The sequence below is a fragment of the Mesocricetus auratus genome, unplaced genomic scaffold (genome assembly GCF_017639785.1).
Source record: "Mesocricetus auratus isolate SY011 unplaced genomic scaffold, BCM_Maur_2.0 Super-Scaffold_100007, whole genome shotgun sequence".
NCBI classification, from domain to species: Eukaryota; Metazoa; Chordata; class Mammalia; order Rodentia; family Cricetidae; genus Mesocricetus; species Mesocricetus auratus.
Genome location: NW_024429191.1, coordinates 20,995,115 through 21,011,114, shown reverse-complemented (window position 1 = coordinate 21,011,114; position 16,000 = coordinate 20,995,115).

The window sequence follows — 16,000 nt, the reverse complement described above, 5'->3', positions numbered from 1 at the left end:
TTTGTCTGGGAGCAATTCCAGGCTATAAAGGTGCAGGGTGAAGAAGGTCTGGTAGTTAACTTTGTATACACTGCTTAGTCATTGATAAACACTGTACTTAGACCAGAAAGACTCTAGGCCAATTCCCTTACCTTGACACAGGTCTCAATACACAGGCACTCAAGACATCTCCCACTCCTTACACATTCACTCAGGGATTCCTTCACTCTCAACAAGAATCATTAGATATTTTACTGTGGTGATATCTGCTGTCTACCCTTGTTTATTGTTGTTGTTACTGTTTTGCTTTGTTTTGTTTTTGCAATACAGACAAGCACTTACTGCTGAAAGAAGTTTATTTAAACCTACAATTACTATTGCACTAGATAGAGTCTGTCTCACCCTTTAAGTCTATTGAATTTTCTTTGTATTACTGGGTACTACAATATTGGATGAATATATTTTGTATTATTTTCCTCTGCTGAATTGACTCTTTCAGTATAACAAATGACCTTCTTCCTTCTCCATTCACAGCTTTTAAAAATTAAAGTATATTTTTGTCAAACATGAGTATGGTCATTCCTCCTTTCCTTTGGATTATTTGGAAGGAATATAATATTTTATCCTTTCCTCTATAGTCTATGTGTACCTTAGCTATGAATTTCGTATTATGTTTATTTTAGACTCATTTAGTATTGTAATCCAGTTGGAGTATGCAATTCATTTATATTCAAAATAATTATCAATCTATAAGATTTTACTATAGGCATTATTTAAACTGCAACTCCTTTCTCTCTCTCTCTCTCTCTCTCTTTCTCTCTCTCTTTCTCTCTCTCTCTCCCTCCTTTCCTTATAATTCTCATCTGTAATAATTTCCTATAGCACTGTTCAGAAACTCTGTTTATTATTTTGTATGTTTATACTAGATTTATTTTCTTTTTCATTACCTCAAGGTTTATAAAAAGATCTTCAGATTATAATGAGTAACTAAACACTGCAAGATAGATAAGAGTATAAACAAAAATTAATAAGATAAAATATTGTACAATAAAACAATGTGTACTCCTCACAGTTTGAATTTTGTGTATTTTATGTCTTTTCATACTTTGCATGTTTTAATTTATCAGTATTCTTACATTACTTTGATGTTTAGTCTTCAAACCAATAATATGAATATTTTCTATACCATGCTTATGATACTGAAAGTCTATCAGCTGTCAGGGCAATTACTTTGACCGGGAGCTTTGTATCTTTCAGTATTATCCTCTTACTCACTAAAATCACTTTCAGTTTAAAGATCTTCCTTGGGCTTTCTTGTGGGAAAACTGTGATGACAATGTATTCTTTCACATTTTGTTTCTCCAAGAATGCCTTTATAACTCTTCCACTTCTTAAGCATTGTTTTGCTGGGTGCAGTTTCTCCATTGACAAGGTTAAGTTCAGGGTTGGCTTTGACTTGGTTTTCATTTATTGTGATGGAGATCCCACTCGCTGCAAAACCTGTTTAGTTTGAACCCCTTTATTTGTTCTTTGTTACTTATCACTTGGAGCCTTAAGACTCAACTTTGAGAGGTTGGTTACAAGATGACTTAAGGTGGAATTGGCTTAATTAATTTGTCTGGTAACCTTTGATTTTCTTATATGTTGTGTACTTCTCTAAGATTAGAAAGTTTTCTGTTATTTGTTCTTTGAACTTTCCATTTCACTGGGACTTTCACATCTTTCTTGAACTTCAATAACCTCCACATTTCCTATATTAACCCTGACCAAAAGTTCCTACAAGCTTTCTTTATTCCCTCCTTTTCTCTTCATTGTCCTCCAACTGTATTTTTTTAACAGCCTGTCACTGATTCTTCTGTTTGATCTATCTTGCAAATGATTTCTTTTCAGTGTGACCTGGCGTACTTCTCAGCTCAAGGATTTCTGTTTGGTTTCTTAATAATTGCTTCAATCTCTTTGTAAGTTTCTTTAGAGCGCTGAAAGATTTTTCTGCATTTTCTTCAAGTTCTTTGAGCTGCCTTGCAAGTGCATTTTAAAATTCACTACCCAAAATCTTACTCATGCAGATTACTGCCTGATTCATTTTCAGAATCTTATTTTAAATTATTATGCTAAGTCATGGTCACCTAAATGTTCTTGATGCTTATTTCTGTGCAATATCATCTATGTGTTGAAGGATTTGATATTTATTCTAGTCTTATTAATCTGGGTACTATGGCCCTGTCTTTCTAAAGATTCTAAGTAGACTACTCATTTTCTGTGATTCTATGGTCACTTTCACTATTTTAATACAGGGTGATACTCAAGTCTAGATTTGCTGAGCATTTGCTAGTAATGTCATCTTCCCAATATTAGTCAATCCAAAATCAGATAATCCCAAATGCAACCATATTGTGGTGGTGGATGCCTTAATCCCAGCACTCGGGAGGCAGAGGCAGGTGGATCTCTGTGAGTTCTAGACCAGTCTGATCTACAAGAGCTAGTTCCAGGACAGACTCCAAAGCCACAGAGAAACCCTGTTTCAAAAAAAAGTCCCAAATGCATTAATGTACAATTCAAAAAGATCAATAATTTTTTAACAGAGTAGGTGGTCTCCACAAGACTCCCCTTAAAATTAGTAAGAGTAGTAAGTCCAGATGTCTGTGTTATACATTTCAAAACTCTGCCTACCTCTGGATAGCCTGAAGCTCCTTATGCTGCCCATGTGTTCAAAAGTGCCACCAAGCTTTGCCACTAGAGCTCTTAGCCCACCTTCTAGCATGATACTGAGGTAGAACCAAGATACATGTTTCTATAGGCACATACTGCTAAGATGGACTCATGGCTCAAGAACTCTTCAACCTACCATGAGTGATGCTACAAAGAAATAGGGTAAACTGGGTCTGCATTTCTTCCGTTGGGAATGGGCTATTCCAGAGATTTTAGCCACAGGTTATCCTGATAGTGGAGGCTATTGGAGTCTTCCAAGTATCTGGTTTCATAAGCCCAGCAATGTACTACTGTGAAAATATTGTTTATTACTATCTTACTACCAGTAAATTCAGTCCTATAACCTGAGCTGTATTGACCAAGGTTGAGGCAGTATTGATGAAGGCAATTTTTGTGTACCTCTGCTAATGCTAAAAGTCATACCTGAGTCTCCTAGCTGCAAGAAATGCACTGTCTTGAGTTATCATGGAAGCTGGTGTTCTGTCTGCTGACAAGGTAGTTCTAGAGCCCTATGTGTGAGCACAGCTCTCAAAGCGAATGTTCTCAAAGTTGGGGATGGGGATCGGAGATAGTCATGTGACCCCAGAACATATGAGTGTCATAGCCAGGAGGTACTGCATAGTCTCAGGAGATGGGTGAGTATACCCAAGGCCACTCTAAGACTAGAAATCAAGTAGCCAGAACACAAATGTGTCCACCGCACTCAGGTCTCTGCCAAATACTAGGCCAATTTAGAGGTTCTGGCTATGTGCTCTGACATTATGTATGGGGTTCAGTTTGATAAAGTTCTGACTTTCAGTGTCAAATACTAATACTGAGTTTATAATAAATACCTACATTTTGTACCTTGTTCCCAAATACATAATATCTTGTTCCTCATTCTGACACACAAGCCTGGTTATTGCCAGCAGTCACCTGACCCAAGGCAGTGCCAGAGACTTGGTATGTAGGTGTTGTCCTGTCAGCAGGGCTCCTGGGAATTTGCTCAGTATTGTCTTTCACTATGGGATAACTGAGATTCATTCTCTCTCTCTCTCTCTCTCTCTCTCTCTCTCTCTCTCTCTCTCTCTCTCTCTCTCTCTCTCTCTGTCTGTCTCTCCAGCATCTTTCTCAAGCCTGTACTGTATTATTCAGAAAAAGAGTCTGGGTAATGTGTCAATAGGTAACTATTGCCTTCTTGTCTTCTTCTATGTGTCTTTTTTCACTCCTTGTTCTAAAAGCAGGCATAATGGACTCTCATCTGACCTCCTTGGCTCCAGTGAAAGCAGCTAGGAGCATGATCAGTGCTTCAGCTTGCTTTCTCATTTAGGAAAAGATCTAGGGAAGGACTTCCCAGCTGACATGTTGATCCGCCCCTTAAAGGAAAGAGTTTAAAGGATCAGGTCTCAGGAAAGCCTCCTGCAATCAAATTGATATAATACTTGTAGGAAAAGAAAGATTTACAAGAGGCAACTGAAGGAAATCCAATCCATTTCTTCTACTTGTTTTGACATCCACAAATAAGGACAAACTAGAGGAGAAGACAGGTTTAAGGATTGCGGCACTTAGTTAATTTGCAACTGATTATTTAAAAAAAATAATATATGCAGCACGATGCTTCTCCAGAGACAAGTTACAAATTACCCTGGTTGTTGCTATTGCTGATGCCACTGCTGATGCTCTGTTGTTTTCAAAGGACTGACTGCAGGTGCCATATGTTTGTGAATATTAATATCGTTTAAGGGTTCTCAGGTTGTTATAACCACCTCAGCTCCTTTCTTCCAGCAGGATTTGATCCACTGGAAGCAGAATTGTAAAGGAGCCCACATATGCAAATGCAGCTTGAGAAACTGTTCCTTTTCCTTGGTCTCCAAACTTTTGAGTTGGATATAGTGGCCAGAATGTCTGAGCTTCCAGGCCACTGATACTGTCATACTTACTCCTTGCCAGTACAGTCATCTTCAGCCAACACTCGTCCAGATTGCAGTGCCTGTTGTAGCCCAGGCATATACATTTCCATATTGTCTTCATGTTTCTTAGAATTTTATTATTATTTGTGTGTGTGCAAGTGCCCGTGGCTTTATATCATACTACTAACGTAGTTCAAATTATGTATCCTTCTAGGTCTTGGTTCCCCCACCCTAAAATGGAAACTGGAGAACTATCTACATAGCAAAGATGTTCTGAACATTTCACAGGTAACTACAAGGAACAGTTAAGATTGTTGAAGTTAAGAGAAAGCCTAAGTCACATGAACACTTTAAAAAACACAAAATGGCAATTCACTTGATTATCAAGTCTAGAGAAAAGGTCTCCTTCAAGATTGGTTTAGTTCAGTAGCTCAGTCCTGAGATCAGGGAGCCGTTCCTTTCCCTCTCTCTGCTCTGCCTTGCAAGTATCAGACACAGTCCGAGGTTAACTATCCTTCAGAGTTCCAAGGCAAGATTCTTGAGCTATTGTTTCTCTTATTTGAAATTAAGGAAAGAACAAAATGATCCCTTCAAGAAACTCTCTTTTTTTTTATTTGTGTCTTAACTGGGAATGTAGAAGCCATTAAGTTATTGTCCTATATCAAAGGATCATTTTTCCTCATAATAAAAAAATATATTGGGCTTCAAGAGCTAAACTGTCTCTGTGGCTACTTTAGCAAAGCAGCAGTAACAGACAGTAGACGAACTGTTGTATGGCTATGTTGTAATAAAACTTTATTTGCATTTTTTAAATAACCTGTTATAAGATATAATTATAAGGATAAATATATCACATAATCAATTGTTTTTAGGAAGGAAGGAAAGAAGAAAAAAACAAAGGAAGGAAGGAAGGGAGGGAGGGAGGAAAGAAGGAAGGAAGGAAGGAAGGAAGGAAGGAAGGAAGGAAGGAAGGAAGGAAGGAAGGAAATTCTCTAAAAATAGTGAGAGGAAAAATCTCAAGAACAAAAAACCTTTCATGGTTTCCTGCCCAGGTGGAACAGAAACTTTGTGTGTAAACTACTGCCTAGGCAGAGGAATGCTTGTGGTAATTGACTCAGACACACTCACTTAGAAAAAGTACCATGCCACAGGGAAGGGATTATGAACCACAGAGTACTGCTTCCACCTTTAAGTCACACCGCGGTAAGATGGGAAAAAGAGGACAATTGATACTGGGCACATATAACATCTACTATTGGGAGGCAAGTCCTTAGCTAACGATGAAGACCATACTGAAACTAGCAGTTAGTATTGGGTCACCCCGCACTTTGGTAACTACTTCTTGGTCTCACTTATTGCTGACATGTCTCTCCATATCCTCCCATCCTTAAGCTTTAAGTTTTAAAGCAATATGCTTTGCTGATGTTTTTACCATACACTAATAAAACTGTTTAGCACAGCTACCCCCAAACTGTGTACCTAGCAGCATACACAGAAGATGACTATAATAAAATCTGAATGAATAAGATAAACTACATAAAGTTTCCTAGCTGTGAAAGTATCTCTCAAGCAAGGACTACCCATCATTCAGTATTATTGTGACATTGGCAGAATAGTATAATTCTTTTTTAAAAAATTCTTGCTTATACTAATGTGTGAAATTATGGCATTTGATTTAAAACATTAGTATAAGTCTATCCTGCTTCCCCATAACTTGAATTACAAGTATGCATCCAACTTTTCTTATTTGGTTTTGGGAGCTCTAACTTATGCTTGCATAGCAAGCATTTTACAAACTGAGCTCCCCCTTTGACCTATTCTTAGTTTTCTTTAACAATAACTTTTAAAGTAAGCAGATTCATTTGACTAGACTCGATATATTACAAAGACCATCCTAAGACAGTGTATGTTTCAGAGAGGGAGGCCTGATGACCAAAGGGATTAAGACTGGGCTGGTTTAATCCCCAGAAACAGCTGACCTGACAAGGATTAACTCTTGAATACCAGGCTGATGCCTGGGAATCCAACAAGGGACTGATCAAGACCCCCTAAATGTGAGTATCAGTGAGGAGGCCTAGGTAATCTATTGAGCCTTGGGCAGTAGATCAGTATTTATCCCGAGTATACACATGGACTTTGGACTCCCATCCAACAATGTGAGATGCACTCTCACCCTGAACTCTTGGGGGAGGGTCCAGGCCCTGCCATGGATGAAATGACAGACTATGGACACCCCCATGGAGGGCCTCACCCTCCCTGGGGAAATGAGGGGATATTGGGGATTTGGTGGGAGGCCGTGGGAGGAGGGGAGGGAAAGGGAGAGGGACCTGGAATTGACATGTGAAACAACCTTGTTTCTAATTTAAATTTAAATTTAAAAATAAATAATAAAAAATAATAATAAAAAGACAGTGTATGTTTATCCTAAAAGCTTAAAAATCCCCAAATTGATACATTTTAACTAAAACCTATAGTTCTCAAGATCATAAATCATTAGGAAAAAAATCCAATATAAAATATTTACATAGAAAAAGACTTTTTGTATAAAACTTAGTCTTCAAATGCTTTACCTTTCACAGGACAAATCATGAATTTTAGAACAACATACAAAGACTTGTCTAATTCTGTCCTATTTTTAGGTAATACTATTACTTCCAAACAAGTTAATTTTAAAACATAGCTGATTTTAGTGAGTCCACAACAAGCAATTATTATATATCTGGGAATTTTAGAAAGATGTGGGGAAAGTGACGTTATGAGACTTTCCCAATATTATTATTCTTTGTATTTCTTTGGAAACTTGGAGGACACCAGAATTTTATTACTTGAAAATTAGCTCAGTTTCTAAATGTATAACAGCAAACTTGGAAGTGTCTTTGAAAGAGGAAAAGTGTGTGAGAGATGATAAAACATAATGTATGTATCAGAGTAAAGTAAGAGAAAATGTGGACTCTAAGTTTAGCAAAGACTGCAATGGTTCAGAGTTTGTCCTGGTTTGCAGAGGCCATGTGGTGAATGTTAAGAGCAGAATCTGATGAAAGAGTGAAACAAGAAATGCTTAGAGAATATAAATGAGTCAGATCACCTGAACTTCATGGGACACAGTGATTAATTTTAAAACCACAATCACAGCTCATGTGCCAAATCCAGGTGACATTGCATGAGTCTTCATACATCTCTCCATCCATATAGATAACCAATCACATTTTAGTTGACATGTCTCTGCAATTGAGAGCTACAAGCTTTCTGTGCCCCATACAAAATGAAGCATGGGGGTGTGGGGAAGCCACCAGCATAAAGGATCACTAATACAATAGACAACTGTACGCATAGCCTCCACAGAAGTTGATGCCTGCTCCAACTCAAGGCTAAGATGTTAAATAACTCTGACCTACATTTCCAAGTTTTGTAAATTAGGTAATCCAAAATATCTGATAGTATTGTGAGATGAGCTGAAGTCAGACTAATGATTTGCTTTCCAAAAGCAAAGTCCAGCAGAAAAAGAAAGGGTATGTCATTAATTTCAGGGCCAAATAATATAGACAGGAAATACAAGCTGGTTAGGAGAGTTAAGGTGGGGACACTGAAAAACACAGTTTAGCAATGTCCTTGCTGAAGCCAGAATGTCAGAAGAGAGTTCTGGTCTACATGTAAGCTTCTCACTGAATCTTCCATGCAGACACTAATGCTTTCTTTTCTAGTGAACATCTTTGAGACTGGATATCAGATTTTTCACGGTAAAAATACGTCATATATGGCAATCCCTATCAAAATACAAGCACAATTTTTCACCGACCTCGAAAGGACAATCCTCAACTTTATATGGAAAAACGAAAGACCCAGGATAGCCAAGGCAACCCTGTACAATAAAGGAACTTCTGGAGGCATCACCATCCCTGACTTCAATCTCTATTATAGAGCTATAGTCCTGAAAATAGCTTGGTATTGGTACAAAAGCAGACAGGTAGACCAATGGAATTGAATCAAAGACCCTAATATCAACCCACACACCTTTGAACACCTGATCTTTGACAAATAAGCTAAAACTATACAATGGAAAAAAGAAAGCATCTTCAACAAATGGTGCTGGAGTAACTGGATGCTGGCATGTAAAAGATAACAGATAGATCCATATCTATAACCATGCACAAAGCTTAAGTCCAAATGAATCAAAGACCTCAATATCAATCCAGCCACACTGAATCTCTTAGAGGAGAAAGTGGGAAGTACCCTTGAACGAATTGGTACAGGAAACCACTTCCTGAACATAACACCAGTAGCACAGAGACTGAGATCGACAATTAATAAGTGGGACCTCCTGATACTGAGGAGCTTCTGCAGGGCAAAGGACTCAGTCGACAAGACAAAATGACAGTCCACAGAATGGGAAAAGATATTCACAAACCCCACTTCTGGCAGAGGGCTGATCTCCAAAATTCACAAAGAACTCAAGAAGCAAGTCTCCAAAGAACCAAAGATCCAATTAAAAAATGAGGTACAGAACTAAATAGAGAATTCTCAACAGAGGAGTCCAAAATGGCCAAGAGACACTTGAGAAAGTGCTCAACATCTTTAGCCATTAGGGAATGCAAACCAAAACAACTCTGAGATACCATGTCACTCCCATCAGAATGGCTAAAATCCAAAACAGTAATGACAGTTTATGCTGGAGAGGATGTGGAAAAACGGGTACACTCCTCCACTGCTGGTGGGAATGCCAACTTGTGCAGCCACTTTGGAAATCAGTATGGAGATTCCTCAGAAAAAATGGAAATCAGTCTACCACAAGATCCAACAATTCCACTCTTAGGCATATACCCAAAAGATATACCCTCATACAATAAGGACATCTGCTCAGCTATGTTCATAGCAGCATTATTTGTAATTGCCAGAACCTGGAAGCAACCTAGATGCCCCTCAACTGAAGAGTGGATAGAGAAAATGTGGTACATTTACACAATGGAGTATTATTCAGCAGAAAAAAATGGAATCTTGAAATTTACAGGCAAATGGATGGCACTGGAAGAAACCATCCTGAGTGAGGTAACTCAGTCACAAAAAGACAAGCATGGTATGTACTCACTCATATATGGATTTTAGACATGGAGCAGGGCATTGCCAGGCCACAATCCCACCGCCAGAGAGTCTGGGGTGCAGGGAGGACCCTATATGCATGGCAACCTGGAGAAGGGTTAGGGAATGTGATCTCCTAATTGGATTGGGGGGAGAAGGGGAGGAGAAAAGGAGATGGGAGAAGGAGAGGGAGAAATGAGGAGGGGAGAGGAGGACATGGGGGAGCAGGAAGGTTGAGCCAGGGTAAGAATAATGGAGAAAAAGATGGGAGATACCATAAAAGAGAGAGCCAGTATAAGTTGGAGGAGAGATCTGGCACTAGTGAGATCTTCACAGATCTACAAGAATGACACCAACTGGCATTAAGGCTACCTTAAATGTTCTCCCATGATGGTGAGAATGATGACTGCCTTATATGCCATCCTAGAACTCTCATCCAGTGGCTGATGGAGGCAGAGGCAGACATCCACATCTGTGAACCGAACTGAACTCCTGGAACCCAGCTGCAAAGAAGAGTGATGACCAAAGGAATCAAGATGAGGCTGGTGAAACCCACAGAGGCAGCTGACCTAAACAAGGGGGAACACATGGAACCCAGCCAGACTGATGACTGAGGGGCCAGCATGGGACTGATCCAGACACCTTCCCACTGAACCTGGGTGACAGAGAGGAGGCCTTGGCAATTTGTGGGAACTTGGAGAGTGGAGCAGTATTTATTCGTGGCACACAGAAGGACTCTAGGAACCCATGCCATGTGGAGGGATGCTCTCTCAGCCTGGACACATGGAGAAGAACCTGGGCCCTTCCTGGGATGATGTGATAGACTGAAAATCCCTCATGGAGGCCCTTGCCCTCCCTGGGGAGCAGAGGGAGGATGGAGTGGGGGTGAGAGATTGGGAGGATTAGGAAGTGGGGGATGAGGGGAGGGAGAGGTAACTGAAAGTGACATGCATAAAAAGTTAAATAATATATATGTATATATATGTCATATATGTGCTCAAATTTTACCCCATCTTGCATATGATTTTTGGGTCCAAACACTTGAGTGGGAAATGTTACAGAAGCCTTCCAGGCCAGCTAGTGAGGATGACTACCTCACTAATGGAATCTACTTCTAGCTGTGGGTGGAGATGTGGCATTATGATATCCTCCAAAAAACAGAACATTGCTTACCATTGTCTCCTCTCTTAAGAGTCAATCCAGTTGGGCATGTCAGTGTCTTGGGCAAAACATCACCTCCAGGAAAACTGATTAACCTAAAGCTATGTTGAAGGGATGGGAGGAATAATACTTATTGTGAAATAATGTACTTCTTTTTCTTTCTCGGAATTCTTACCCACCCTTCATACAGTTGCTTACAGAACTTTGATGCTGAAACTCTGTTAAGTCTTTGTTACTTATAATCCTCTGCTGCAGAACATGCCACCCTAGTTCACAATGCCTAGATTTCTGTCCTCCTCTTCTCCCCTTCCCTACTTCTGGCAGCTACCAAGATCAACAGTTTTTTTGTCCTGCTATTTTCTCTCCAACTCTAAAAACACATGTACTGGAAACAGATGCAGAGACTAACAGCCAAACAGTAGACCAAGCTCAGGGAATCCTGTGGAAAAGGGGAAGGAAGACCTATAGGAACCAGGGGAGTCAATGGAACAAGAAGAAAACCCACGGAATCAATTAACCTGGACTCATGGGAGCTCACAGAGATTTAACCAAAAACCAAGAAGCCTGCATGGAACTGGCCTAGGCACTCTGCAAATATGTGACAATTGTGTAGCTAGGATTTCTTATGGAACTCCTTACAGTGGGAGCAGGGAATGTCTCTGACTCTATTGCCTGTTCTTGGGATCTTTTACTCCAACTGGGTTGCTTCATCAGGCCATAATAGAAGAAGAGGTGCCTAGTCTCACTGAAACTTGATATACCATAGAAAGTTGATATCCATGGGAGGCCTGCCCTTTTCTGAAGAGAAACAGAGGAAGAGGAGTGGATGGGGGGGAAGACCTGGGAAGAGAGGATGCAGGAGAAACCACGGTTGGGATTTAAAAACTAAATAAATTAATAACTGTCCTGGAGCTTCCTACAGAGTCTGTTGTTAAATCATTTTAACATGACTAAGAAAGAACCCACATTTAGAACCCCACCTTCCCGAGCAGTACAACTCAACAGCCATGGGTTACTCTGCTGCTTCTTTTGAATTTGAGTGTCCAGGGTCTCAGAGGAGCAGTATAGTACTTGCATAGAAATCCCCATGCCTGGTGCTACAGCTAAAGTTACCTCCAAAGTCCAAAGCCTCTGTCCTTGTTTCCTTAGCAATCCTGAGCATAAAAACAGAGATGCAAGCAGTGTTGTGGAAAGAGACCTTTTAGTGATGTTTACAAAGCTACCTGGTCTATGTGTCAGATGGAGAGATATTCAATCTCACTTATTGTTCAAGAAAAACAAATTCAGACAAAAATGAAACACTACTTTTACTCCTAGAACTTAACGTAAGATGAGAATCTGGGGAGAAATTTTTAAAATAACAGGATATTATCTCTTTGTAGGAGGAAAAATTAGTGTACTCTGTGTTGGGGGGGTTAACTTTTAAATATGTGTACATTCCAAAATAGTATGTCTGTCTAGTAAATGTTTATTATACTCTAGATGAATGTTCAAAGATACTTGCAGAGCTATCACAGAACTGAATAAGAAGGTATCTAAATTAATTACAGTAAATCCATGCTGTGGAGTGCTGTAAAGCCTGTAGAAAGAGTTCATTCATTAACATATGATGATATGGGAAACACATCAATTATGTTTCAAAGTGAAAAATAGGTATTTGAAAAACAATATAAGCTGTGTCCATTTGCATATGAATCTCATATGCAAAAGGGAAGTATATACTTATTTCCCTTTGCATCTGTAAAAAGTCCTAAAGTGCTTCTAAAATGTTAATCACCTGGTGTCTGGGACACTCAAGTGTCCAGCCTCTGCCTCCACCCCAGGGCAAGTGTCCCTGTGGGATAAAACAAAACTGTGACTTTTTATGCCAAAGTTATTACAATGAAAGTTGCAAGATAGTGACTTCTCCCCCTTCTTAACTTCATAAGGATAAAACAGAGAGTTAAGTGTCCAAAGTAAGTATCTGATTGCATAAATTGAGCATGGTGGTACAAAAACAGGTTAAGGAAGGAAAATCAGAAGCTCAAAGTCAAAATTTGCTATGCAGTGAATTCCAGACCAGCTTAGCATATGTGAGACCTTATAAAAATTAAATAAAAATAAAATAGCCTCTCAGATGTTATTATTTTTTATTCAAATGTGAGTGCTTATGCATGCACACATGTGCACTTAATACACACAATATATAGATAGCTCATTCCCCCACCAGCTTCTAAACTCTGACAGTGTATCATCTGTCTCCAACCTGTGGCAAAGCTCTGTAGCTCTAGGCATCCTTATTTCTAGCACTCATAGAAGGGAGGGACAGAGAAGGGAGTTAATTTGATATTCTGTCTCCTGCTACCTACCTTAGACTTTTCAAAGAAGACAGAATCTTGTATTTCATGCTTCTTTTCCAAAACAGGAAAAAACAAGTGTCCCATCTCTTACCCTGTTTCAATCAATCTTGAAAAACTGGGTGGGAACTTAAAATACCTCTGCTGTGGTTCAGAAAATCATAAAAATTATGAAACTCCATGCACAGTGATTCAGAAATGATACATGTTGAATCATGGAGATTGTGACAGGCAATGGGATTTATACCCGCTCTTCCCTGTTACAAATCACACAAACAAGGAATACAAATAATTTTTCTAAAAAAGAAAAAACTACCTTCTAGTTAAGTAGTCACCAAAATATATGCTGCTCTCTCATAACTCAGCAATAAAATAACTAGAAACAAGAAGTTTTGTTACAGTAGTTTTCTTAATTTCTAAACTGTATTATACCACTTCACTAATACACTATAAAGATTGCCAAACATAGTTTGAAATTAAAGAGGATGAGATTTCAGATATACAAAAAAAACCCTCAAGCTTCTAGTGTTTTTCCAAGTGAGACGTTATGAAGGTGTCTCATACCCAGTTATAAAACTGATATATATCTAGCCAGGCATGGTGGCATGAACCAGAGGGGAGGGAAGAGTGGAGAGAAAAAAGTAGTGGGGAAGGAGAGAGGAGGAAAAAGAGAAGAGAGGAAAGGAGGAAAAGGGAGAGGGGACTAGAGGGAAGAGGAGGGCAGGAGAGGAAGATTCTATACCTAAAGAATCATAATCTTTGGGCTGGAGAGATAGTTAAATGAGTACTGCTCTCACATGGAACCCAGGTTCAGTTCCTAGCACTAAATCACGTAGCTTACAATTGCCTATAACTCCACTTCCAGGGACTTCCATGACTTCTGGTCTCCATCAGTACTTGCAGTCATATGCACAAACCCACACACAGGTACACGCAAACATAAACATAATTACAAATAAAAACACTTATCTTTAAAAAATAATCCAAATCTTAACTCCCACATGGGTAAAAACTTCAGACAACTCTTGCTGTGACATGTCACCTTATATGACCTAGAAAGACAGAATTAAATTCAGAAAATAAATTATTCTAGCCATTAGATGGTGACAGAGTTCAGTGAGTAATTTCTGGTTTCTGGCACTGCCGAGAGCCTTATATCTTATATTTAATTTTTCCAACAATTCTGTGTGGTAGATTTTATGTCCATATTACAATTACAGAAACTGAAGATTATAATAGCCCAAATTAAGGCAGTTAAAGAAATAAAATAGCAAGGTACAGTAGCAGAATTTTCTCTTTGCAATTCTGAGTTCTACCAATGATAACTATAGAAAATAGTCTTCCTCCAGCTGAAAGTTGAGATAGGATTCATGATACATATCGTAGTGAGTCAGAGAGGCTTAAGGAGTAGTTAGGCAACCTGGGACTCCAGTTAGTATATGCTGTGCACACACCCCTTTAATAGTGTACTTGGAAGCCTAGGACATTTGTATTGTTTTGCTTTTTCAAGACAGGGTTTCTCTGTATATAACTGGCTGCCCTGGAACTCACTCTGTAGACCGGCCTGGACTCAAATTCATAGAGGTCCTCTTGCCTCTGCCTCCCTGAGTGCTAGGTTTAAAGATATGTGCCACCGCTGTCTGGCTGAATTTTACCTTCATGTACTAAGCACATACACCTTTCTTTGAAAAATGTACCTAGATGCCTGTTAGCAGGCTAGGACCCCACTTGCATCAACTAAAATAATACCCCACTCTGAACAATGAAGTAAGTATCTCTCCCTTTAATAGCCATCAAACTTATGCATATTTTTGTCAATCATATTTCACTTACATTCAGGTACAAGAATAAGAAGATTGATGTGGTCAGAACTGGTTTGTGCAAAAAGATGGATGGATGCCTAATAGTATTATTTATGATCACTTAATATTCTGCAACCAGTTAAATTAGAATGCTTATGTCCATAAGAGCATTGTGATCATTAGCATAACATTAGCATACAGAAAGACATCCCCGATCATATTTACGTATTAGTATCATAGTATTAGAGAAGTATGCAAATACTTTGTATAGGCACAAAAGAATATTGAAAAAAATATCATCCCAAATATTGACATTATCTGTTGCTACATTATGGCAGAGTTCATATAAAATAATGCTTCATGGCAATGCCATTAAAAACATCAAGTCTATCACAGCAAGAAGACAAAGTATGGTGTCGCGTCTGCTGCGCGGCCTGTGTCCGAGAACGTGCGGAGGGTGTCGGGGATTGACAACACAGAGACTTGTTCAACGATGTAAAGAAAACTTTAAGCAGGCTCCAAAAAGGTTCAAGAAAACCTCCTAAGAAAAGCTCCCACCAGAGAAGCTTCTGCTCTCTCCTCTACCCTGGCTGGTTCTGCCCTGACCCCAGAAACTGATCTGGGCATGGCAGAAGAGGCGGTTAGTCTTTGGACAAGGTCGAGGTCAGGGTGGTTTCTGTGGGCAGGCCTTTTCCAGGAACTTAATGCCCCCAGGCATTGTATTGTTTTTAGTAAACATGTTTTTAGTAAACATTGTCTTACAGCTGCCTACTCCCAGGCAGAAGGGGAAGTGGGTCTCTGCTCAAGGTCTGGTGTTCCCACAGTGTGGTTGGTACAAACTAGCCCTTTAATGTCTAGTAGTACCTTTTTAAATAGATCAAACTCTGTACCCACGTTTTTCAGGATGTGTTCCCAGGATCGTTTTACTTCCTGACATCAGTTTTTTAACAATAGAAAATAGAAGTCCTGGTGTTTCCCACCAGGTGCCTTTGCAGTGAAGTTGAGTTCACTGCAATATTTCTGTGGAGAGCTAAAGCAATACCTACAATGC